The sequence below is a fragment of the Dendropsophus ebraccatus genome, chromosome 14, assembly GCF_027789765.1.
Source record: "Dendropsophus ebraccatus isolate aDenEbr1 chromosome 14, aDenEbr1.pat, whole genome shotgun sequence".
Classification (NCBI taxonomy): domain Eukaryota; kingdom Metazoa; phylum Chordata; class Amphibia; order Anura; family Hylidae; genus Dendropsophus; species Dendropsophus ebraccatus.
The window spans coordinates 28,408,249-28,420,825 of NC_091467.1; positions in this window are offsets into that span (position 1 = coordinate 28,408,249).

Genomic DNA, 12,577 nt, shown 5'->3' on the forward strand with positions numbered 1-12,577 from the left:
AACTTTCTCTGCCGCTCGCTGCTTTTACTGCTTTTTTTAACTTCATCTCACCATTATTCCTCTATTGTCCTAGTATATTGATGACTGTGCAATTCAGGGACCTCTGCCCATGTAACATGGGTTTCCTTCAGTAGCTATTACTCCACCCTACATACTAGATACTTTCATCCATACAGACAAAAGGATTGTTATTTTTGGCAGCACATTCAATATTTTCCACTAGTCACTGTTTATTAGTGTGTTTATGCTTCTTCTTACCGCACCCAGACTGAGCCGGAGGGTGGAGCTGGTGAAGGGTGAGACGGTAATGTCTGCTGAGTCAAGATAATGTGGGGGAGATTATGGTATGGAAAATTGTTATATTGTTGGAATTTAAACGATAATTATTTCATGTAAACGCAGGCAACGATCAAACAACCAATGAGAAGTCGTTCATATGTCGTTGATCGTTGATTTTGTGCTGATACCAAAATCATCGTTAGTCGTTCACTAATCGTTCAATATAATTTGCACATTGTTTAGATGGAGTAATGGTGCGTTCACACGCAACGATTAAAATTTTTCACGATCGCATTTGAGCAATAATCGGCTTGTGTAAACACAGAGAACGATCAAGCGAGGGAGCGAAAAATCATTCATTTTGATCTTTCAACACGTTCTCAAATCGCCGTTGGTCGTTCGCAAAAAATTCTCAGATTGCATCCTGTCTTTCACAGATTCCCCGTATGTGTGAGATGGGCTTAATCTTAAAACGATCGCAGTAACGATTTTCTGAACAATTTTGCACTTCGTCTAAATGCTGATCGTTATAAAAATCAAATAGTTTGATTCAAAATCAATAAACGATTGATTGGACGATTTATCGTTGCATGTAAACAGACTATAAACAATCGTGGTAACTAACAACGATCGTTCTGTGTAATATGGTGAATGACTTTAGGTAGCTCTCTTTTGTGAACGTTAATTGTTAAAAATCACTTTGTCTAATAGGACCCTAAGGGGCCCAAAAGGGTGCGACTTTAAATCGTTCACTATATTACACAGAACGATAGTTGTTAGTTACTATGATCGAATACTGCATCTATTGCTCCAGCAAAAGAGCGAACAGGGTGGAATTACACTCCACAATTAACGAACAATGATTTTGATGTCAGCACAAAACTAACAATCAGCGGCACATGAACGACTTCTCGTTGGTCATTTGATCATTGCCTACTTTTACACAAAACGAGTATTGTTTAAATTTAAACGATAATTTTTCTGTGTAATAGGGCCCTAAGAGTTTAATAGTTTTTACCTAGTAAAATTAGTAAGTAAATGGCACTGAGCTGTAGTACCCCAAGATAGCCTGTGGACAAGGGTGGCACTGTTTTTGGAAGGAAGCATCCATGTGTCTATAATTTTATGCAGCCCTTTCAATTAATAGGGTATTCTCTATTCATAGGATGACTACGGTGGCTGTAAGAGTCCAACTGCTGGGCTCAACTATGGATGGAAATCCCACTGAGAGTAAAGGGTATAGAGGCAGTCAGGGACGGCCTTAGGGTAAATGGCGCCCTGTGCAAACCTTTTTTTCGGCACCCCCCCCCCCCCCCCCCCCAAACACACACACATTTAAAGGGAATGTGCCATCATTCCTGGGCTGAAGCACTGGAGACGGGCTGACCCGCCCACAGTGGGAGGAAACCTCCACCCCTCTATGATATGGCTCCATTAGAATCAATGGAGCCATATCATAGAGGGGCAGGGGTTTCCCTCCACTTCAGGTGAGTCAGCCCGCCTCCAGTGCTTCAGCCCAGGCCTGATGGTACAGTCCCTTTAAGGTAACATAAAGCTCCTTCAGCCTCCAAGCCCTCCAGACAACACCCATGACCCGACCATACACACAACTACCCCCGCCAAACACACAACTACCTTAACCCTCAGCCATACACACAACTACCCTACCCCCCCGGCCATACATGCAACTACCCCTCCACCATTCACACATCTACCCCACCAGTCATATACACAACCTCCCTGGCCATACACACAACTACCCCCCGATCCATTCACCAAACTACCCCCCAGCCATACACACAACTACCACCCCCAGCCCTCCACACAACTACCACACCCAGCTCCCCAAACTCAGACACTCAGACAGACAGACACACACACACGAGAGTTATGTACACACACACACACACAGACACATGACAGAGCTATGTACACACACACACACAGACACATGACAGAGCTATGTACACACACACACACACGACAGAGCTATGTACACACACACACACACGACAGAGCTATGTACACACACACAGACACATGACAGAGCTACAGTATGTACACACACACATCACGGAGCTATGTACACACACATGACAGACACATGACAGAGCTATGTACACACACACATGACAGAGCTATGTACACACACACACACACACAGACACATGACAGAGCTATGTACACACACATACACACATGACAGAGCTATGTACACACACACACACAGACACATGACAGAGCTATGTATACACACACACACACACATGACAGAGCTATGTACACAGACACATGACAGAGCATGTACACACACACACACACACACACACAGACACATGACAGAGCTATGTACACACACATACACACATGACAGAGCTATGGCAGCCCCCTCAGTGTATACAGGCAGGGCCGCCGATAGGGCAGTACAACTGGTACTGCCGTATGGGGCCCGGACCCTAAGAGACATGGGGGGGAGCCCGCCGGCCGCCGCCCCCCGTCCGCTACGCTAGGGGGGCCCGCACGGCCCCCCTTGCCACCTGTTTTTGAGCATCCCGAGAAGCTGCGGCCGCGCAGCTTCTCGGGATGCACTGATCGCTTTGATGTTCTGCCCGCACATTGAGCGGGCGGAACATTAAAACGAGCAGAATACAGGAGCAGGACCTGTCAGCGTCCTACTCCTGTATTCCCTCCCATAGGCTGCCGGCACTTCATACCAGCAGCCTATGGGAGGCCGGGCCGTGACCTCTGACGTCATCACGCCTGCCGGAAGTCCCGTCCCTGCGGCTCGCAAGATGGAGCCCGAAGAGGAGGAAGAGCTGCTGCCTGCAGCCACACAGCGCCGATTAGGTGAGTAGGATGTTTGTTTTTTTAGGGGCACCTCTGGGGGCATTATTAGTTCATGGGGGCACCTCTGGGGGCATTATTAGTATATGGGGGCACCTCTGGGGGCATTATTAGCTCATGGGGGCACCTCTGGGGGCATTATTAGTATATGGGGGCACCTCTGGGGGCATTATTAGTATATGGGGGCACCTCTGGGGGCATTATTAGTTCATGGGGGCACCTCTGGGGGCATTATTAGTTCATGGGGGCACCTCTGGGGGCATTATTAACTCATGGGGGCATCTCTGGGGGCATTATCAGTGTATGGGGGTACCTTTAGGGGCATTATTAGTTCATGGGGGCCACCTCTGGGGGCATTATTAGTTCATGGGGGCACCTCTGGGGGCATTATTAGCTCATGGGGGTACCTCTGGGGGCATTATTAGTTCATGGGGGCACCTCTGGGCGCATTATTAGCTCATGGGGGTACCTCTAGGGGCATTATTAGCTCATGGGGGCACAGCAGGGAATCCTACATACAGGGGGCACAGCAGGGGATCCTACATATAGGGGGCATCCCACATTCCTACTCGCTTTACTGCACATAACACCAAACAGCGCAGTTACTATGGGAGCCGACAGGGGGGAGAAAGGAAAGGAAGCTGCTAGAAATGTGCGGAGCCTAAATTGTTTGTCTCGCAGGTTCTGAAAAGATGAAACGTATCTGGAAGAAATCATTATGGCGGACTGGGCCGGATGGAGAGGAAAAGGGAAAGTGACGCCTCAGATCAAAGAAGACGTCACCTGTGAGTCCCTGTATGACACTTTTCTTATTTTGTAGAACATCATTTAGTAGGGGCGCCCCGAGGTGACAGCTACTACATTATCTGTACTCAGAGATATCACTGTGTTATCTGTGCTGTTACATAGGACTGCAGGTGACATCTACATTATCTGTACTCAGAGATATCACTGTGTTATCTGTTGTGTTACATAGGACTGCAGGTGACATCTACATTATGTGTACTCAGAGATATCACTGTGTTATCTGTGCTGTTACATAGGACTGCAGGTGACTACTACATTATCTGTACTCAGAGGGATATCACTGTGTTATCTGTGCTGTTACATAGGACTGCAGGTGAAATCTACTACATTATCTGTACTCAGAGATACCACTGTGTTATGTGGTGTTACATAGGACTGCAGGTGATGTCAGGTGATTTCTCCAGGTTGCAGAAGTTCAAACTTCATCGTGCCCTGGTGTGCTGGTGTCTGTATACATGTGTGCTAGTGTCTGTATGTGTGTATACTTGTGTGCTGGTGTCTGTATACATGTGTGCTGGTGTCTGTATGTCTGTATACATGTGTGCTGGTGTCTGTATACATGTGTGCTGGTGTCTGTATGTGTGTATACATGTGTGCTGGTGTCTGTATACATGTGTGCTGGTGTCTGTATACATGTGTGCTGGTGTCTGTGTGTGAGATCAATTCTAGAGAACTGGCTCATATACCCCATTTTCCCCAGTGGCTTAAAATGTAACCTCTGTTATACAGTTATAAAATTGTAGAACCTAAATGTGAACAAGGTGCAATTCAAATAGACACTTACTTGTATAGCTGTCTCTTGTGCTCTGTATACAGTGCATTATATTTACCCTTGCAACGTACAATTTATAGCGTGTCTACAAGCCCAGCGGGGCTCATTATGATGGAGACTAAAACTAATACAAGAGTGGGGTAGGGGTTCCCCTTTATTCAGAATGCTGTTGAGTGCTAGGCAATGCCCCGTTTGGGATTATTGAATTTCGAGGGTCTATGCAGAGCAGGATAAAGACACCTCTGCTGCACAAACAGGATCTCCTAGAAAGCGTTCTCACCGCCATGTATTCGCTATCACTGGCTTGGGTGAGCTAAACTAGTCTGCCTGGGGGGGGGGGGGGGGGTGATTTGTATATGCTCACTACCATGGAACAGCCTCATTATATTAGCCTTATCAACATATTCTATGTTAGTGAGCATACCGGGGGGGGGGGGGGATATTGGTGAACATATACAAATCAAGCAGCCCCCCAGACCCTCGAAATTCAATAACCCCAAACGGGGCATTGCCTAGTACTCAACAGCATTCTGAATACAGGGGAACCCCTACCCCACTCTTGTATAAGTTTTAGTCTCCATCATAATGAGCCCCGCTGGGCTTGTAGACACGCTATAAATTGTACGTTGCAAGGGTGAATATAATGCACTGCATACAGAGCACAAGAGGCAGCTATACAAGTAAGTGTCTGTATGGTGACATTTAAATTGCACCTTGTTCACATTTAGTTTCTACAATTTTAAAACTATATAACAGAGGTTACATTTTAAGCCACTGGGGAAAATGGGGTATATGAGCCAGTTCTCTAGAATTGATCTAAACCAAATTATACCTCCCAGCAAGGCGTGGGGCGAACACACAATTTTTTTTTTTATTAATGTGGGGGGCCCAGACACTTTGGTTGTATGGGGCCCTGAAATTCCTGATGGCGGCCCTGTATACAGGGCTCCTAATCACACACTATGGCAGCCTCCAGTGTATACAGGGCTCCTCATCACACACTATGGCAGCCCCCAGTGTATACAGGGCTCCTCATTACACACTATGGCAGCCTCCAGTGTATACAGGGCTCCTCATCACACACTATGGCTGCCTCCTCAGTGTATACAGGGCTCCTCATCACACACTATGGCAGCCTCCAGTGTATACAGGGCTCCTCATCACACACTATGGCAGCCCCCTCAGTGTATACAGGGCTCCTCATCACACACTATGGCAGCCTCTTCAGTGTATACAGGGCTCCTCATCACACACTATGGCAGCCTCCAGTGTATACAGGGCTCCTCATCACACACTATGGCAGCCTCCTCAGTGTATACAGGGCTCCTCATCACACACTATGGCAGCCCCCTCAGTGTATACAGGGCTCCTCATCACACACTATGGCAGCCCCCTCAGTGTATACAGGGCTCCTCATCACACACTATGGCAGCCTCCTCAGTGTATACAGGGCTCCTCATCACACACTATAGCAGCCTCCAGTGTATACAGGGCTCCTCATCACACACTATGGCAGCCTCCAGTGTATAGTGCCTGTCACTGTTATGATGTTGCCCCGCAGCAGGTAGATGGGAAGGAGCTATGAGGAGAGTGTATGCCCGCCATGGGGTTATCAGTCTTTTAATAACACAGAGGGCAGGTCATTCCAGGCCATCCCCTGCCATTCTTTATGTACAGGAAGCACAGCACTCACTTTTCCCCCCAGCTAAGAGCAGCATTCCCGGGTGACAGCCCTTCTCCTTGCCTCAGTGCTGGCGATTGTGTTCTGTACCAGCGGCACCACAGCTCTCACCTGCCATTGTTCCCGGGGGGGCCGTGTCTCCTGCAGCACTTCCTGTGTGTCTGCCCTCCCCCGTGCAGCTGCTGTCTCTCCCACCTTCTGTCTGTGCCTCCTCCTCGGTCCCAGTTCTCCCTCTCTGCGCGCTTCTCTCTCAGCTTTCTTCACCCCTGCTGCATGGAAGAGGCAGGCGGCCAGCAGGGGGGGGCGCCCCGGCAGACAGGCAGCACATCTAACTTCCATTTCTAAGTTAGATTTGCAGTGCAGCTCTCTGTCTGCCAGAGCGCCCCCTAGCTGACCGGGAGTGAGGCGCCCTGTGCAAGCGCACAGGTCGCACACCCCAAAGGCCGACCCTGGAGGCAGTGCATAAGGGCATAAGGGATCTCCAGTCTCGTAATTGGTGGAGATCCATCAGTTATCACCTTCCCGCCTCCATTTATTGAGCACATATAGCTCCTATAATTCCTATAGGGATGTAGGACCTGGCCACCTCCAGAGACCCAATGTGTAAAGCTGCCCATACACAATAGATTTAGGTTGGCACGCAATCTGTCTAATGTGTATGGTGACCTCTTCACTTTATCCTGTTGATGGGCTAAATGTGACTTGAATGTTGGATTTCAGCATCTCAATCCTTTGTTCAGGCATGACATAAGCCACCGCCAGAAGTATCTACAGCAGCTTTTTTCCTTCTCCCCATTAAATTAAATTGCATCCTGGACTCCGACTTCGACAGCCACGGTGGATCAAATTCCAAGTGTTTGGGTTCGGAGACTGTTGCCGAACCAGAAGAGTTTGACAGGTCCGCTCAACGCTATATAGATGGAGAGGCCTGCTGGGAATCTGCTGTGGAGAGCTCAGCATGATCATGCATTACCAGGCCACCTTTTCATATGAATGGGCATCATGTAATGCCACATTTCTCCTTTAGGGGGACATACTTCATAAATCTATGATGACAGTTGTGTATAAGGGGTTTCAGTTACTGGATTCCCAGTGATCAGCTGATCATTAGCGGGTTTAAATTTAGGAAAGGAATTTTTCAGGACTAAAAGGACTGAAAGGAAGTAGTCCAGCACTGAAACTGTTAGGATGTTGCTTTTATTCATACAAAGCCACGTGATACTGAATGAAAAGCTACGTTTGTCAACCAAAACCAGGAGTGGATCGAAAACACAGAAAGGCTATGCTCACACACTGTTGAAATGTAGTGGATAGCCGCCATTTAATGGCTAATAACGGCATTATTTCAAAATAATGGCCGTTGTTTTAAAATAATGAAAATTATTTGCCATTAAATGGCGGCTATCCACTACATTTCAACAGTGTGTGAGCAAAGCCTCTCTGTGTTTTCCATCCACTCCTGGTTTTGGTTGAGAAATACTGACTAAAATACTGTGTGTGAACATAGCCTTAGGGCCGGTTCACACTGAGCAAACACGACTCTCACCGTGCTCAGTTTGCTGCTTTGAGCGAATGGGAGAGCGCGCGCCTGTCCGCTGCCGCTGCTCTCCGCTCAAAGAATGAACATGTTCATTTTTTGAGCGGAGAGTAGAGGGAGCGGACAGGCGCACGCTCTTCCATTCGCTCAAAGCAGCACACTGAGCATGGCGGAATTGCGCCGTATTTGCTCAGTGTGAACCGACCCTTAAAGTGCAGAACGCACTCTTTCTCTGGACTACTTCCCTGGACACTACAGGATTATGGCCGTATTATCCGCTGCAGTCGCCGGAGCTGATACACTGGGCTTGCCCCTTCCTCACTACCTAATAACAAGGATGCCAGGTTAGTTCCTTTCCTCTATCTATATCATGTAAATCACGAAATACTTCAGAATCATAGTTGGCCCCTTTAATGTCCTGTGTCTCAGCAGATAATACTAGCATTGTCATAGTCACATAACACGTCCTTCGCTCACGCCAACTCATTACTTCTGGTTTGGAAGCCCTAAAGGAAAAAAGAGCTTTCAATCTGATATGCATGGATGAAAGCCAAAACCTACAACAAAGTCATTCCTGTCGTCCTCTGTGCTCTTACATGGTTTGTGTAATATTGTATAAATGGGTTTTTGCATCTGTGTTATGGTTGCCCGCCTATGGGACTAATGATGCTTTCAGGTCAGGCAGTCGTATTTTACTCATCTGAAACCAGCCATATAGTGCAACAGCATCACACATGACCTATTGGCCATCATGGGTGTAGGGAAACCACCAGTTTTATAAATGGTTCACAGTAAGTGGGGACCCTGTAGGTTTTTTATTTTTTTATTTATTTTGTTTAGAGAAAAAAAAAGACTTTTTATATTAATCCCATAAACTTTTTTACGGTAACCATGAAAATTCACCTTCTGCAGTCCAAAGTCACATGCCACAAGAATGGCGGGTATCTTAATCCTATTAGTTGTCTCCACAACTTGATCATTAAGTGCAATCCCAGAGATTCTTCTACAAGTATGTATACGTACAGGTATCATCCTCATATTGAACACCCCTCCCAGCAATATGACCAAATGTAGAAGTCTAATCTACATCTCTTTGGGTGTGAAGGCTTTCCTGGGTCTGATTTTATCGTCCTTTCTACTTGCTTAAAGGCGTAATTACAGCTCTAGATATCTTAAAGAAGCAAGTAACACCTGTCAGGTCGGTGATCGCTACCCCATCGGCCGCTGGTTTCACACAGCTTTAGAGTCAGCGTACAGCTTGTGTAACAGTGTAAATTTACTGTGCCCTCAAAATAACTCACATACTTTACATAAATGTGTTAACCCCTGGCAACAAAAGTGAGTACACCCCTAAGTATAAATGGTCAAATTGTGCCCAATTAGTCATTTTTAGTGACTTGTTGGTGTTACCAGCAGTGCTGCCATCATTGCTGCATAGGTTACAGGGATGGGGGTCAGCCTGTCAGTGCCCAGACCATACACCGCACACTGCATCAAATTGGCCTGCATTGCTGCAATCCCAGAGGGAATCACAAGAAAGTCTGCAAACAGTTTGCTGAAGACAAGTAGACTAAGGACAGGGACTATGGGAATGGTGTCCTGTGGTATCATAAGACCAAAATAAACGTATTTGGTTCAGATGGTGTCAAGCGTGTGAAGTGGCAACCAGGTAAGGAGTACAAAGACAGGTGTGTCTTGCCTACAGTCAAATGTGATAGGAGTTTCATGGTTTGGGGCTGCATAAGTGCTGCTGGCTGTGAGGAGCAACAGGTCAGTGAGGGAACAATGTATGCCAACATGTGTCGCACAATAGTTGCACTGTTTCTAGGAAAAAAAAATACCTTTTACGGTAATTCCATACAGCCCATTTAGGGAAACCATGAAAATTCACCTTCTGCAGTCGGAAATCACATAGGAGGAGAATGCTAGGCGTCATAATCCTATTAGCTGCCACCACACCCTGATCATTGCACAATACCAGAGATTGTTCTACATGTATGTGTATGTACAGGTCTCATCCCCATAAGGACTCAAGCCCCCGCACCACTACTAAACATAGGAGAAGACTGATCTACATTTCTTTGGGTGTGAAATTTTATCTTTATAGGTAAAATAGGCTCTCTCTATGCTGAACTTACTTGCATCTATTTTCCCAGATTTTCTTTATTTGAATGAGTCCAATATGGGGTAAGTACTACCTACAAAATGGAAACCATTGAGAAGTGTACTTTGGGGTGTAACAAGTTCCCATATGGCCCCACAACAAAACTTGGAATAGTGGTACACTCTGCCATGACCACCTTCTGCAGCGACAGTGTTCAGGACAAGCCTATTATTAAAGGAACTCTGTAGTTCCCTCAAAAGAGCATCAAATAGAAAAGTCATGCATAGTGTTGATCGAACTAATAAAATATTAGGGTCCAGAAACATTATCCGAGCCCAAGCGCTCAGTGTTTGATTCCTCGCGACTGCAGTTGGATGCCACCCTATTACCTGGTTCTGTATCAGATGGACAGTGCCACATAACACATCTTGTGTAATGGGGCCCTAACTCCATATGTTTCTGGACATAGAATGGGCCATATGCAATTGTCCGATGTGGTGGGTGGAAATAAAATGTCTGCCGGGACTGTCGGTGTTACCTCAAGGGGGTTAAGTATAGGGTGTGTTCCTCTGGTCTAAACAGTATAATGTTAATATTACAAGTAATGAAGGGTGGTGAAGTCTTAGTGAAAGTTTTTCACTTTGTAAAGTGTCCTGAAAGTTCAAAAAGTCTTCTCTCTTCACTTTGTGAAGCAAATATGAAGGAAGGGTATAGTGGGAAATAGATTTGCTGGGTGGGATACACAGAAATGCTTGGGTTCTGGTCTGGGGTCTAATATAACTTAAGGAACTGTTCAGGAGTGTCATGGCGGTAGAAGCTTTGGCTGACCATACTCTTGTAAAATCAGCATCTTCAATGCAATGAAGGAAGATGGTAGCCTAGACTACTTAGCAGTGTGGGTCCCACAATGTCCTGATGATGGGGCTGGCACCATCCCCATAGCCTCTGCAGTAGACATAACTCCAGTACTTATCTTTTACACCTCCACTGTCCCTTCCTTCTAATCTTCTTGTAAAATGTGACTGTGGGATCAGACTACACATAGGGTTTATTGGTAGTCTGTAACCATGGAAACAAATAGGTCAGCATAGAGGCTGTAGACACAAAATAGCAGCATGTTTTATTTATTTTAGAGGGTCCACATATTCCAGCTAAAAATTGTTTGTGTCCGTAAAAACAAACAGCACCAGCTCTTCTATGTTACATGCCTCTTCTTGGAAATGAGAACCAAACAAGAAAAATAGTGCACAGGAAAAGTATTCTAAGGTGAGCATTAAAAAAGGGGCTTCTGGGAGCTGCTCTTTGTAGTGGGTCTCTGATGGCGCAGAATGGGGGACATAGCACTATGACATCAATATATCCTATAAAGAGACAATATTGGTGACTATGGCTGACAGGAAGTTGATGTTAGCTACTTCCTGTCCCTGAAATGTAAGGCAAATCTGGAGCCCAAAGAGCTAAACTGATGAGAGGAAGATGAGAGGAGTCAGGAGGACAAGCACCAGGCTAGGTGGACTGTACGCTTAAAAAAAAGAAATCGTTCTTATAACTATTGCTCTTTAGATGTTTATTACATCATAGTAATCAATGTTACATGCTGGAATAAATATACAGTATATATATATACGTATACATAGCTGCATCACTTCTGAGGAAAGAGTTCATATGGCTTAACGTGAGAGAAAGGAGAATACACAGAGCAGAGACTAAGGGAAGGGAGCAAATACACAAGGGAGATTCATTATAGCTTGTACTAGCGGTTACCCATAGCAACCAATCAGATTACAGCTTACATTTTTTTTAAAAAGGCCACTGAAGAATAAAAACAACTGTGATTGGTTACTATGAGCAACTGCTTCACTGATCCTTCCATGAAGTTATAGGGGGATTGTAATAGGAGAGGATGTAGGGGGTTATATGGAGTAATAGGAGGAGATATAGGGGGGGTTATATGGAGTAATAGGAGGAGATATAGGGGAGGTTATATGGAGTAATAGGAGGAGATATAGGGGGGTTATATGGAGTAATAGGAGGAGATATAGGGAGGGTATATGGAGTAATAGGAGGAGATATAGGGGAGGGTATATGGAGTAATAGGAGGAGATATAGGGAGGGTATATGGAGTAATAGGAGGAGATATAGGGAGGTTATATGGAGTAATAGGAGGAGATATAGGGGGGTTATATGGAGTAATAGGAGGAGATATAGGGGAGGTTATATGGAGTAATAGGAGGAGATATAGGGAAGGGTATATGGAGTAATAGGAGGAGATATAGGGAGGATATATGGAGTAATAGGAGGAGATATAGGGGAGGGTATATGGAGTAATAGGAGGAGATATAGGGGAGGGTATATGGAGTAATAGGAGGAGATATAGGGGAGGTTATATGGAGTAATAGGAGGAGATATAGGGAGGTTATATAGAATAATAGGAGGAGATATAGGGGAGGTTATATGGAGTAATAGGAGGAGATATAGGGAGGTTATATGGAGTAATAGGAGGAGATATAGGGAAGGTTATATGGAGTAATAGGAGGAGATATAGGGGAGGGT